Below are 11793 nucleotides of genomic sequence, written 5' to 3'. Positions count from 1 at the left end.
CTAGAGGGAATCGCCTGTCGTCAGATGAGACTCCTGGGATTGTTTGGAACCACATCTTTCCTCCCCTTTGACCTTTGGGATAGGGTCTAGAAGGGGTAGAAAAACGGACTCCTACAGCAGAGAGAGTCTTACCTTCTACCTCACACCTGGTCAATGTATCCTTCACCTGTGGACCAAACAAGGATGATCCATCAAAGGAAGAATTGGTGAAGGACGCCTTGAAAGGGTCCGCAAAGTTGCATAGCCGCATCCAGGCGTGACGTCATAAGGCAACACCTGTGCCTGCGGCTCTACTCGCCCTATCTGCTGCATATGAGACCAGCCGCATGGAGGAGTTAACGATGGAATTTAGGGTTGCCAACTGGGAGTTCATTGTGTCTTTGAACCCCTCAGCTGTAGGATCCTTTATCAGTTCACCCATATCCTTGAGTAAATCTCTCTGGAGATGAGTGAAGTGGCATAAGTAGTTCAGCGACCGCATTGAAAAGGTCGCTGATGAGAACATCCGCTTGCCGTACCTGTCCATGGTCCTAGATTCCTTATTAGGAGGATGGACGGGAACCGAAGGATCAGCTAACTCCTTCTTTGTGGCCGCAGCAGCCATCACCATGGCATCAACAGGGACACCTTTGGATAAAAACTCTTTGTCTCTGGGGGCAGTAATAAATTTGGATGGTCTCCTCGGGGTGGGTTCCACTGAGTCAGGAGCCGTCCAAGCCTTCCTTGCCACCACTTCCATAAGGAGGTCAAAGGGAGCGGACACCCAGGAGGTAGAAGGGCGAGAACCAAACGCCTCAAGATACACTGACTCATCCTCCGAAGGGTTAAGGGCTGGCCAGTTCCCCCTCTGTTTCAGGATCTCAAGGATGTCAGCAAATGAGACATCCTCAGAGGGGGATCGAGGGGAACCTTCGGATTCCTCTAAGTCAGTGTCAGAGGTGATAGACTCAGGGGAGTCAATGTGCTTCCTCTTGCACTGCCTCTTCCTTGGGGGATCTCCTGCAGGGTCAGGAGAGGCCTCGGAAGAGGAGGAAATTCCCAATGGGGAATCTTGAGGAGTTGGCTCTCTGCGGTCTGAGACAAGGGGGTGAGTAGAAATCACCGCAGGCACTGTAGATGGAGGGGCTGAAGGAGCTGACTGTGGGGCAGAACCTGGTTCTAGCACGCTCCCCATGACCTCGAAGGCACCCCTGTCAGGCAAGGCCCGAGGCCCCCGCTCCGAAGAGACAAGGACCTCCCCCAGCACCGACAGGGACGGCTCCGAAGCCGATGTCGGAGCCGAACTCACCAACGCCGAAGCCCCGAGAGGGAGAGCGGGGTCGGACAAGGGTCCGATGCCACCGCCCCCTCGGAGCTGACGAGGGAAGCCCGGCGCCGAGATCCCTCCAAAGAGGAGATTGGAGCAGACGATGGAGCCGAAATGGAAGGTATTGGATCCGACGCACCGACAGTCATGGCTCCGACAAGCCTTGGCTCCGAACTCAAAGGAGTCGGAGGAGGAATGTATTGGGGAACGGGAATAGCCACTGACTGGTGAGTCGGGCTATGCAGCATTTGGGCCAGTGCCTCGGACTTGAGAAGTCTACTCACTACCCTTTGCAAGTCATGGTCGGACAATCTGGAAGACCGTGAGGAATGAGTTTTGTGACTTCGTTCTGAAAGAAGAGGGGATCCTGGCGCCGAATGCACGGATCCGATAGAGGGGGATCTGGACCTCTTTCTCGATTGTGGCTCCGATAAAGGTATCGGAGCCGACAAAGTTTTATCAGCCTCGGCTCCAGCCGGAGCCGAGGTAACAGTATGAGGCTTAGAAACATCGGCTCCAGCTGGAGCCGATGTCGAAGCCGACTTAGACTTCTCAGCAGTCGACTCTGGAGCAGGAGCCGACTGTTTGGAAGTTTTTGAAGGCTTCCCCGACACAGACTGAGTCGGGGTCCTTCAGGCTTTAATAAGCCCCGCAAGATAAGCTTATTCTTGCGTTCCTGCAGGACTCTAGGGCTAAACCCATGACAAAAAGCACAAGAGTCCTGCAGGTGCAAAGGCCCCAGGCAATACACACAAGAAGTGTGACCGTCTGTCAGGGACATTTTCTGACAGCACAAGTCACACTTTTTGAAGCCTGAGACCTTGTCTTTAGACATAATAAAAAAGAGAGCCTAACACACACAAACACACTACAGACACTCTCTTTAGAAAAATATTAAAATAAATTACTAAGGTTAAGCCACAAACACACACACACAAGCCCTTACAAAAAACTAATTTAGTAAAGGACTAGGGGGAGGGAAGGGGCCGAAGGCCTAGAATAAGGGAAAAAAGGAAAAGGGGGCTCGACAAACAGGGGTCGATTTATCTAAATTTTTAAATTAAACTGAAAAGTTATATATCAAAATTAAAAAAAGGGGTTTTAAGAAGTACCTAAAGGTAAAAGTGTAACTAACCTGCCTGAGCCGGTAGAAAACGCACCTCGTCAGCTATAGCGGCAAACGAGATCTGAGTAGTTACCGCCTAGCATTGTGGGATATAGGGGAGCCTCGAGCCGGTGGAATTAGCTCTCGAGCTTTAGTATTGGCCGAGTCGGAGATTGACAACTTAACATCATTCCTTTCCAAGGGAAAAAAATCTGTCTTCCAGGCCTTCTTGCATGAAGTCCTGGAACAAAATCTTACCAGCTGACTGCACAGAGAGGAGGCATAGATGTCTACTTGAGAAACTCCCCACAGATGGATCAAATCTTGGAGGACCCCTGATCTAGCTTCCATTTGAGAGGGTCTAGCCTGGTCCTGCTCATCTCGTCTACCACACAATTTTGCTCAGAGGTAATGTAGGATGCCTGTTCAGTGAAGCTGTGCTGTGAAGCTATATTCCACGCTAAAAAGGCTAGCCTGCAGTGGGGGTATGACCTGGTTCCCCCCTGCCTGTTTATGTTATCACTGGTTGTGGTATTGTCTGTAATCATTTGAAGAGGTCCCAGGGACCAACAATTTTTCAGAGAGCTAGGTTCCAGGGAGCAACAATTGTTCAGAGAGGTGAGTGTCTTGATCAGGGAAAGCATCTCCTTGATATTTATGTGCTTGTGTCTTTCCTTGGTGTCCAACACACCCTGCAATTGTATCTGTCCTGAAATTGCTCCCAAAGCAAAGTCTAGTCTGTGGTGACTGACTGCTTTGGAGCAGGGAGGGAGAAGAGAAGACCAGGCTTAAAGGATCTCTGTTTTTGTCATGTGATTTCTCTTCTGACAAACCTCAGCACTGGGATTTGAAAAGATAAAGGGTGTTGGCATTGGGAACAGATTTCAGATATCACTATCTTCTTGAAAGGGGTATCATGAGAATCATAGATGCCATTAAACCCAAAATCCTGAGGTATGCCCTCTCACTGACCAAAGTCTGAGTGAAAAACCTAAGAAATAGATCTAGATATAGAATTATTTTTCTTGTGGAAGAAAAGCTTTTTGAACTGAGGTGTCTAGCTGACATCACAGGAACATAATCCTGTGTGGAGTCAAGAAAGACTTTTAAATGTTCTCTGGGAATCCCAACCTGTGTGAGACCTCACACCTAAGAGATGACTGCAAACTGGGAGCCATTATTGAATCCCCAAATGATGTGGATACCCTGCAAAAGGGCCTTACAGAAACAGATGTTTGGTGCCAGAGCCATGGGCTCAAGCTCAATGCCAAGAAATGTATAGTTATCCCCTTTGGGAAAAAAACATGTACCCGTGAATTACCATATAGGTGGCAGTACACTATACATCGAAAGTGTGATAACAGACTTAGGGACACAGGTCTCACCTTCGATAACCACATTGCCACAACAGTCAGGAAATCCTTCTATGTGGCACACCTCATCACTAAGGGCTTTTCATCCAGAAAAAAGGAGGTCATTGTCCCACTGTACTCATCCCTCATTAGACCCATTATAGAATACAACACCCCATTTGGTATGTACCTCTCAAGGCATCTGCAACAACTGGAAAGGCCGCAGAAATACCTCACTAAAAGAATCACAGGCCTAAAGCAGATGCCCTACGCTGACCGCCTTAAAAAACTCCAGCTATACTTTGTCGCATATCGTCTACTCAGAGACGATCTCTGCTTAACAAACAAGGCCATGTCAAACCCAGAGCTGTTGGACATGCTAAACTTAAAGAAATCTCAATCCCTCAGAGCCACATGCTCCAGGGATCTAAACCTTGTCATCACAATAAACAAAACATGCTGGAGGGATAGGTTCCTGACCTAGAGACTCCCCAGACTCTGGAATAGATTGCCCATACATGTCAAGCAGAGTGCCTCTTTGGCCCTCTTCAAAAGGAGCCTTGATGATTGGATGGGAGAAAGGAAATTCACCCCAGGGAACACATCAGTCGCCCTGCTAGACAGGGGTCCTGGGAAGTAAATAGTGTGGGAAGAAATAGCCAGGGAATTGTTATGGCTAGGCTTGTACAGGCCCTAGGGCTGACAGCCTAGTACCAACCTATGAACCTAAGGGACAGATTCCTGACCCTTTGAAAAAGACTCTGCAAAGATAAGCAAGTCATGAAATATGAACATTTTAGACACCTTGTAGCCTCCAATGAACTCTAATTGGAGTTAGACACTTTGTGAACACTCTTGGTGCAGTGGATAGTCCAAAGGGTAAGGCAGAGAACTGAATGTGATTCAGACACACACAACCCTAAGAAACATCTGAAGTCTGGATGAATAGGGATATAAGCATCTTTTAAGTCTAGTGTTACCAGGAAACTTGAAAGAGGTAACAGGCTGTGAAGTGACATTTTGAATGTGGGCACTATCATAAACAGGTTTAGGAAAGAAAGACCCAATTTTTTTCTCCAAGCTTTTTCTTTCTTTGGCACTAGAAACATCCTTGAATACCCTCTTCTCTGGGAAGGAGGAACTGGTTCCGTCACTCTTTGGAACAGCAAGAACTGGTGGAAACAAGTGTCTGATTTGGAGAATGAGGAATGACCCGAAAGGAGGAATTTCCTCCCACTGTCATATGTACCTTGAAGAATGACTTTCAGAACCCATTTATCTGAAACTGTTGCCAAAGAAACAAATGAGATTCAGACTTTCTGGAAGAAAAAAGGGGTCAGGGTGAGGGGGGGGGGGGGGGTCACAAAGTGTCTTTAATAATCTTTCAGGCTTGCTGGACTGGTTGGTTTTGGGAGGTTCGAGACTTCTTTTTAGAACCCCCTTGCCATTTCTTCTTGTATGTTTGTTTACCTGTATTTTGTTCAGACCGTTTACTCTGCTTTATGCTATTAGAGTGAGGACACAGAAAATCCCTTGGAAATTTTGAAAAACATCACACTTTTTGATCACCGCTGCAGCAAAAGGGCCAAAGATTAAACCTCTATCCAAGGGTGAATTTAAAATCTAATTTTTAACATCTGGGATGTTCTGAGAATGTAGCCATGCAAACCGCCTCAAAACAGTACCAGTGGCCATAGACCTGGAAGGAGTATCAACAGTCATACACATAAGTAGATTTTTCCTCACAAGAAGAGACTGCAGATAAAACATTCTTCATACTTTCACAATTAGAACAAACATACAAGTCTCACAATTCTGAAAATCACAGTCACAGAAGTATACGCTTTTTCTTCATACATCTCAATAACTTTCCCTTACTTATCGGTAAGAGTAGGATTGGAAATGACTAGGTGCTTAGCAGCAGTGGGATCAACTAGAACTACAGCTCTTGGGAATACTGCATAACATTTTAAAAGACTGAGGAACTTTTCCATTCTAACTGCCTTTTTAGGGACAACTGGCTGACCATCAGGAAATTTTTAGGCAATAATACACATCCTCTAAAGCATACAGAGCAGGAAGAATGGGTGTAGGATCTGGAAAATTCTTCTGTAACAACTTGTAGTACTTTCTGTGGGACTGAGAAATCTCGTGTTCTCCCACTGAAAACACCGCCACATTCTAGCAACAGTCTCAGAGAACCCCCACACACACACACACACACACACAGGGCAAATCAGAAACTGAGCTTTCCTCAGAGTCTGAATCAGAAAAGTGAGGGAAAAGAAACTATATCTGTCCCTATGTCGTGCTGTTCAGATTCAGAATCTCGAAATCTCTTCAGGAAAAGAGGAATCCCTCTTTCTTTTACCAGAAACTACTTTAGAAGGAACAAAAGCATGAATTAAACCTGGAGCCAGACACAGTAAACTACTCATATCCAAAGAAATTTGAGGAATAGATACATGCTTGTTTTTCTGTTTCTTTTTGACATAAAAAAAATGGGGCTGTGTTACTAATGGCAGCAGCAGCTTCCCCAGAGAAAGGGTACAGCATTCTGACACAACAGGGAAACCCTCCCTGTTCCCTCTACCAGGATTGACAAGAGTGGCTGTCCCTTGCCCACTGAGGGGAGACCTCAACAGCTGCAGAGGACATGGCTAACCCCTCGATCCATAGTGGCAGCTGTTACTATACCACAGGGACTGAGGGTAAATGATGAATGGTCTGAGCTACAGCAAATGGTTACAGCAGTCACCCAACAGCGGCTGAAGCAAATTGCTAGTCTGCTGTGGTGGCAAAGGCTTTTTGCTCAATTGTTTAATTTTTGTAGCTGGAAGAAGGCTCTACCATTGAAATGGAAGTCTGTTCCATAGTCAAGCTGAAAATGGTGCCTCTTTCCTAGGGAAGACAAGCAACAAATCCTGGTGAAACACTACCAGTCTACAAAAGTTACTTTGACAGAAAAACACAGTAAAAAGCTCTTTAAAACACTACGCCAGTCTTACAAAAGTAAAATACACAAATTTTCCACAGAAAAAAATGTCTTCAGTTGTTTTACACCACTTTTAAACTGACAGGAAAAATAAAGGCTCCATTTAAAATACATTACAGTCTCATGACAGTCCGTTAAAACAAAACACTCCTAGCTTTAAAATAACTTTCACAAAGAGGAAAAGCAACAAAAATAAGGAAATGGAAGTTTTTACCCCAAATCTAACTTATCTTCCCAGGAAAGGAACATAAGCAGACTGTTAATGCTCAAAAACTGTTAATGCTCAAAAACCTCAGAAGAGCATACTCTCTATTAGCAGTAAAACTCTGAAGGGCTTTGCATCCAAGGTTGTCTTTTAGCCAGCTCAGCTCAAGCTGCCTGACAGTTTGAGTGCATGAAAGTTGTCCTGAAGCTTCAGAAGCTGGCCAGTTATCATCCTTGGCAGGATATGACCCATATAATTGAGGCTACTGCAGCACTGATCAATATGATGGACACCTGAGAATTCCAAAGCAGGTAACTGGTCTGGCATACAGATCTGCAAGCTTCTGTGAAGCTGATAAAGTAGCTGGTGGTAGAAAAGCCATCACAAGAAAACCATGATTAGCACCATTGCTCACCCTTTGCTCTAACGGGCTCTCACTCAAGCTATCAGTTATTCTACCACACTTGATGAAGCTTTTCTAAATTGACCACTGGCAGAAATACAACTTGGGAACACCCTACAGATTAATCAGCAGTCCTGGGGAACAGTGGGTCATCTGAATGGGCCAGCATAAAGTACTCTTGTGCACAGGGTAAATAACCAAGAGGAATAAATTTTATGGGAACGGATGGAGATTCCACCCCCTGGAGTGGATAAACAATCTTGTGACCTCAACTGGCACTAGCGTAGCTCCCTACTAGCAAAGGCTGCACAGTGGTGCTGGTTTAGGTAGGCTACATTTCAAAACTGAGGGCTAAGGACATGACCTTTATGTCACGCAGCCCTGCATGTAAATGAAGGACTGCATACAAAAACAAACATGGTGAGGCAAATGGGAATTCTTCATTCTTTGGGAAAAAGATGAATTAACAAGTCCTTCAGTGCTCTGCCTAAACAACCTTCTACAGGGGAGGCTGATGCCAATGAGTAGTGCTACTGAATTAGTGTTGCCACCATTTCAAATGCCCAAAGTGGGACATTTTTGGTACAAAAAAGAAGTTATGTACTCACCATAACGTTCCATCTGAGTAGGTAACTTCATTTGTCAGCAACCTGTGGGTATCGGATCTGACCAGGATCCGAGCCGGCAGCTTTCCAAGCTAGAGATCTGAGCTCCAAGCTCCTCCCCTTTACCCATAATACCCTGCTACCTCCTTCCAATCCTCAGATCGCGTTTGCCCATCTATATAACCTCACAACGACAAAACAACCTGAAGAATCCTAACCTAAGGATTAACAAATGACCTGAGAAACCATCCTAAGATTCAGGTAATCAAAGAACCAGGTTAGAGGGAAGGAGGGAGGGTTGGTTGCTGACAAATGAAGTTACCTACGCAGATGGAACGTTATGGTGAGTACACAACTTCTTTATCTGAAGTAGGTACCTTCATTTGATCATCAACCTGTGGGACAGAGTCCCCAGCTAACAAAAACTTGGGAGGTCCTTAAGGAAGGATATTCCAGAGCACTGCAGTGCCAAAGGCCGCCCTACCTCTAGACACTAAATCCAATTTATAGTGAGAGATAAAGGTATGAGAGGACGCCCAAGTAGCCGCAGAGCAAATGTCATCCAAGGGAACTCTCGACCAGAATGTAGCAGATGTAGCCATTAGGCGGGTAGAATGAGCACGAACCCCTGTAGGCTCCGGCAGACCAGATAGTTTGTATGTGAGCAGAATGCAATTCAAAATCCATCTGGCCAGAGTTACCTTCGACACAACTTACCTAAGAAGGGTTTTGCAAAGGAAACAAAGAGCTGATCAGACTTGCGTAATGCAGCTGTTCTGTGTAAATAAAAACTTAACTGTCTATGAATGTCTAACAAATGAAGTCTGCACTCCCCTTTGTTTTGATAGTTAGGGAAAAAAAACTGGGAGATTAATGGACTGACTGATGTTCACCTCGGAGGCCACTTTAGGTATAAAGGATGGGTTAGTCCTGAGAGAGACCCTGTCCTTATGGAAAACAAGATACGGGGCTTTAATACAGAGGGCCTGAAGTTCCAACACCCTTCTAGCTGAGGTAATCTGTACCAAAAAGACAGTTTTCCAGAACAAGAATTTAAAATCAACAGAAGCTGCAGGTTCAAAAGGAGGTCCAGTCAGAGCCTGAAGGACCAAAGTTAGATCCCATTGAGGGACGGGGTTCCTAGTAGGAATGAGGAACGTACCTTTCAGAAAGGTCTTGCAAATCTTGGTGGACGTGAGGGGATTGAGATTATCCCCAATGTGAAAATGGGAGATGGCAGCCATTTGAACCTTTACAGTAGAAGAACTGGCTCCTTCCTGAAATGTATGAGATATGAAATCGAGCACTGCTGGGATGGGAACAGTGAAAGGGTCCAAATTCCTACGAGACGCCCAAATGGAAAACCGCTTCCATTTACTATTGTAAACCTTCCTGGTAGAAGGCTTATCTGCCGCTACCAGCACAGATCTGACTGCAGACGAGATACCGGGAGTCCTAGCAACTAATTGAACTGAATCAACCAAGCTGAGAACTTGAGATCGACCAGATTCGGGGGTATCAATCCCGAAGGATGAGATATCAGATATGGGATGGGATCCAAGATCCAGACAGGAGCTATAAAATGAGACCGTAGGCACGGGAACCAGGCTTGACGAGGCCAGAATGGGGCTATGAAGATAATCTTGTTCCCCAACCGACGAGCTTTCTGTAAGAATTTTGTTATCAACAGAAGAGAAGGATAAGCATAAAGAAGACCAGGTGGCCAAGCATGAACTAGAGCGTCTCTGGGGCTTTCCCCCAGAGGGGGAATTATAGCGAAAAACTCGCTGCACTTCGCGTTGGAAGATGACGCGAAGAGATCGCAGCAAGGCTGACCCCACTTGTGGAAGATCTGTTTCGCTACTAAGGGATTCAGAGACCACTCATAAGGTGAGAGGATAGTTCGACTCAGTTTGTCCGCTAGGATGTTAGACCGACCCGGAATGTGCGTTGCTAACAGAAAACAGTTGGCGGATATCGCCCAGTCCCAAACTCTCATGGCCTCTCGGCAAAGAGGGTAAGACCTGGTCCCCCCGTTTGTTGATGTACCAGACCACTGACATGCTGTCTGACTGAATCACAATAGTCCCTGGAGGGAGAAAGGCATGAAGGGCTTGCAACGCTAGAAGCACCGCCCTAATCTCCAGAATATCTATATGCAGAACGGTCTCTGTCTGAGTCCATGTACCTTGGACAGTTCTGCCCGCGTAATGCCCCCACCACCCAAGGCGAGAAACGTCCGTGGTCACCATGGCTTGGGGTTGTGGCATAACAAACGGTCGACCTTCCCGAAGCTCTCGAGATTGAGGGAATTTTTGCAAACTCTGCTGAGAGGAATTGGCAAGTCCAACGGGTGGTGAAGGATGGACCACTGAACCTGCAGAGTCCATTGGAGAATCCTCATGTGTAAGCGAGCTAAGGACGCGAGATTGATTGCTGCTGCCATGGACCCTAAAGCTCTCAGGACTGACTCCGCTGATGAGGCAGGTGACTGAAGAAGGGCTAAAACATGTAAGGTCAAACTGCAAAGTCTGTCTGATGTCAAGAAGGCTTTGGTCTGAAGCGTGTCTATTCTGGCCCCTATGAACTCCAAGACTTGAACAAGTTGAAGGGATGACTTCTTCAAGTTTATGGTGGATCCCCAATCGGGATGCTAGAAGTAGGAAGCAATCCCTGGCTAAGCAGATTAGATGCCTGGTGGGGGCGGTAAGGAGCCAATCGTCTAGGTAAGGAAAAACCTGTATTCCCTGAAGTCTCAGGTGGGCCGCTACAACTGCCATCACCTTGGTGAACACCCTGGGGGCTGTGGTAAGGCCAAAGGGTAGGACCCTGAACTGGTAATGACTGGCCCCTAGCTGAAAGCGGAGGAACCTCCTGGATCGCCTGTCCATGAGAATGTGACGCATCCTTCAGGTCTATGGAGCACATCCAGTGCTTCTCCTGCAGCAAGGGCAGAATGGACTGAAGTGTGACCATCCAGAATTTCTCCTTGGCAATAAAGAGGTTCATTGTTGAAAGGTCGAAGATTGGCCTTAAGTCCCCTGTCTTTTTTGGCACCAAAAAGAACCTGGAGTAATTGCCTAATCTGGATTGGCCTGGGGGGACGTGCTGGATGGCTCTTTTTTCTAGCAGCTTTTTTTACCTCTAAAGCTGCAGCCTCCCTCTGACTGGGTGGAAAATTGGGGAGGCGCCTCGACTGAGGAGGCAGGTTTATGAAAGAGATTGAGTAACCTCTGGATATTATTCAAAGCACCCAGCGGTCTGTTGTGATGGACTCCCATTGGGCCAAGTGCTTCGAAAAATGCCCCCCCCCCCGACTGCCTCCACAGAGGAGCAGTCGGGCAACCCCTCAGGGCTGCTGCGTGGGTTGGTCAGAAAAAGGTTCCTGTGACCCAAAATTTTTCGGGCCCCCCCCCTCTGCTTCTGGGCCGGCATCCACCTTGTCCCTCTCTGCCTCTGAAGGATGAAGGGTCCAGAGCGTAAGGGGACTGCTGAGACTTCTGGAACCACATTTTCTTTTGTCCTCCATGGTTCCTGGAAAAGGACCTTTGAGGAGCAGAGAAGCGGACTCCGACAGCAGACAGCGTCTTCCCATCTTTCGCTCTCTGAACCAATGTGTCGCGAACGGTCTTCCCAAACAGGTAGAGCAGAAGGGTGCATTCGTGAAGGACACCTTGAAAGGTTCCGCAAAATCACAAAGCCAGAGCCAGGTGTGACATCTTAAGGTGATGCCGGACCCACTGGTTCTAGCGGCCCCCTCTGTGGCATGGGAAAGTAGCCACGAGCCGAGAAAGTCCGTTTGCCCTCGGCCGACATGGACTC

The sequence above is a fragment of the Protopterus annectens genome, chromosome 1.part1 (assembly GCF_019279795.1).
Source record: "Protopterus annectens isolate FY-2018-M chromosome 1.part1, PAN1.0, whole genome shotgun sequence".
NCBI classification, from domain to species: domain Eukaryota; kingdom Metazoa; phylum Chordata; order Ceratodontiformes; family Protopteridae; genus Protopterus; species Protopterus annectens.
This window is presented reverse-complemented; position numbering follows the sequence as displayed.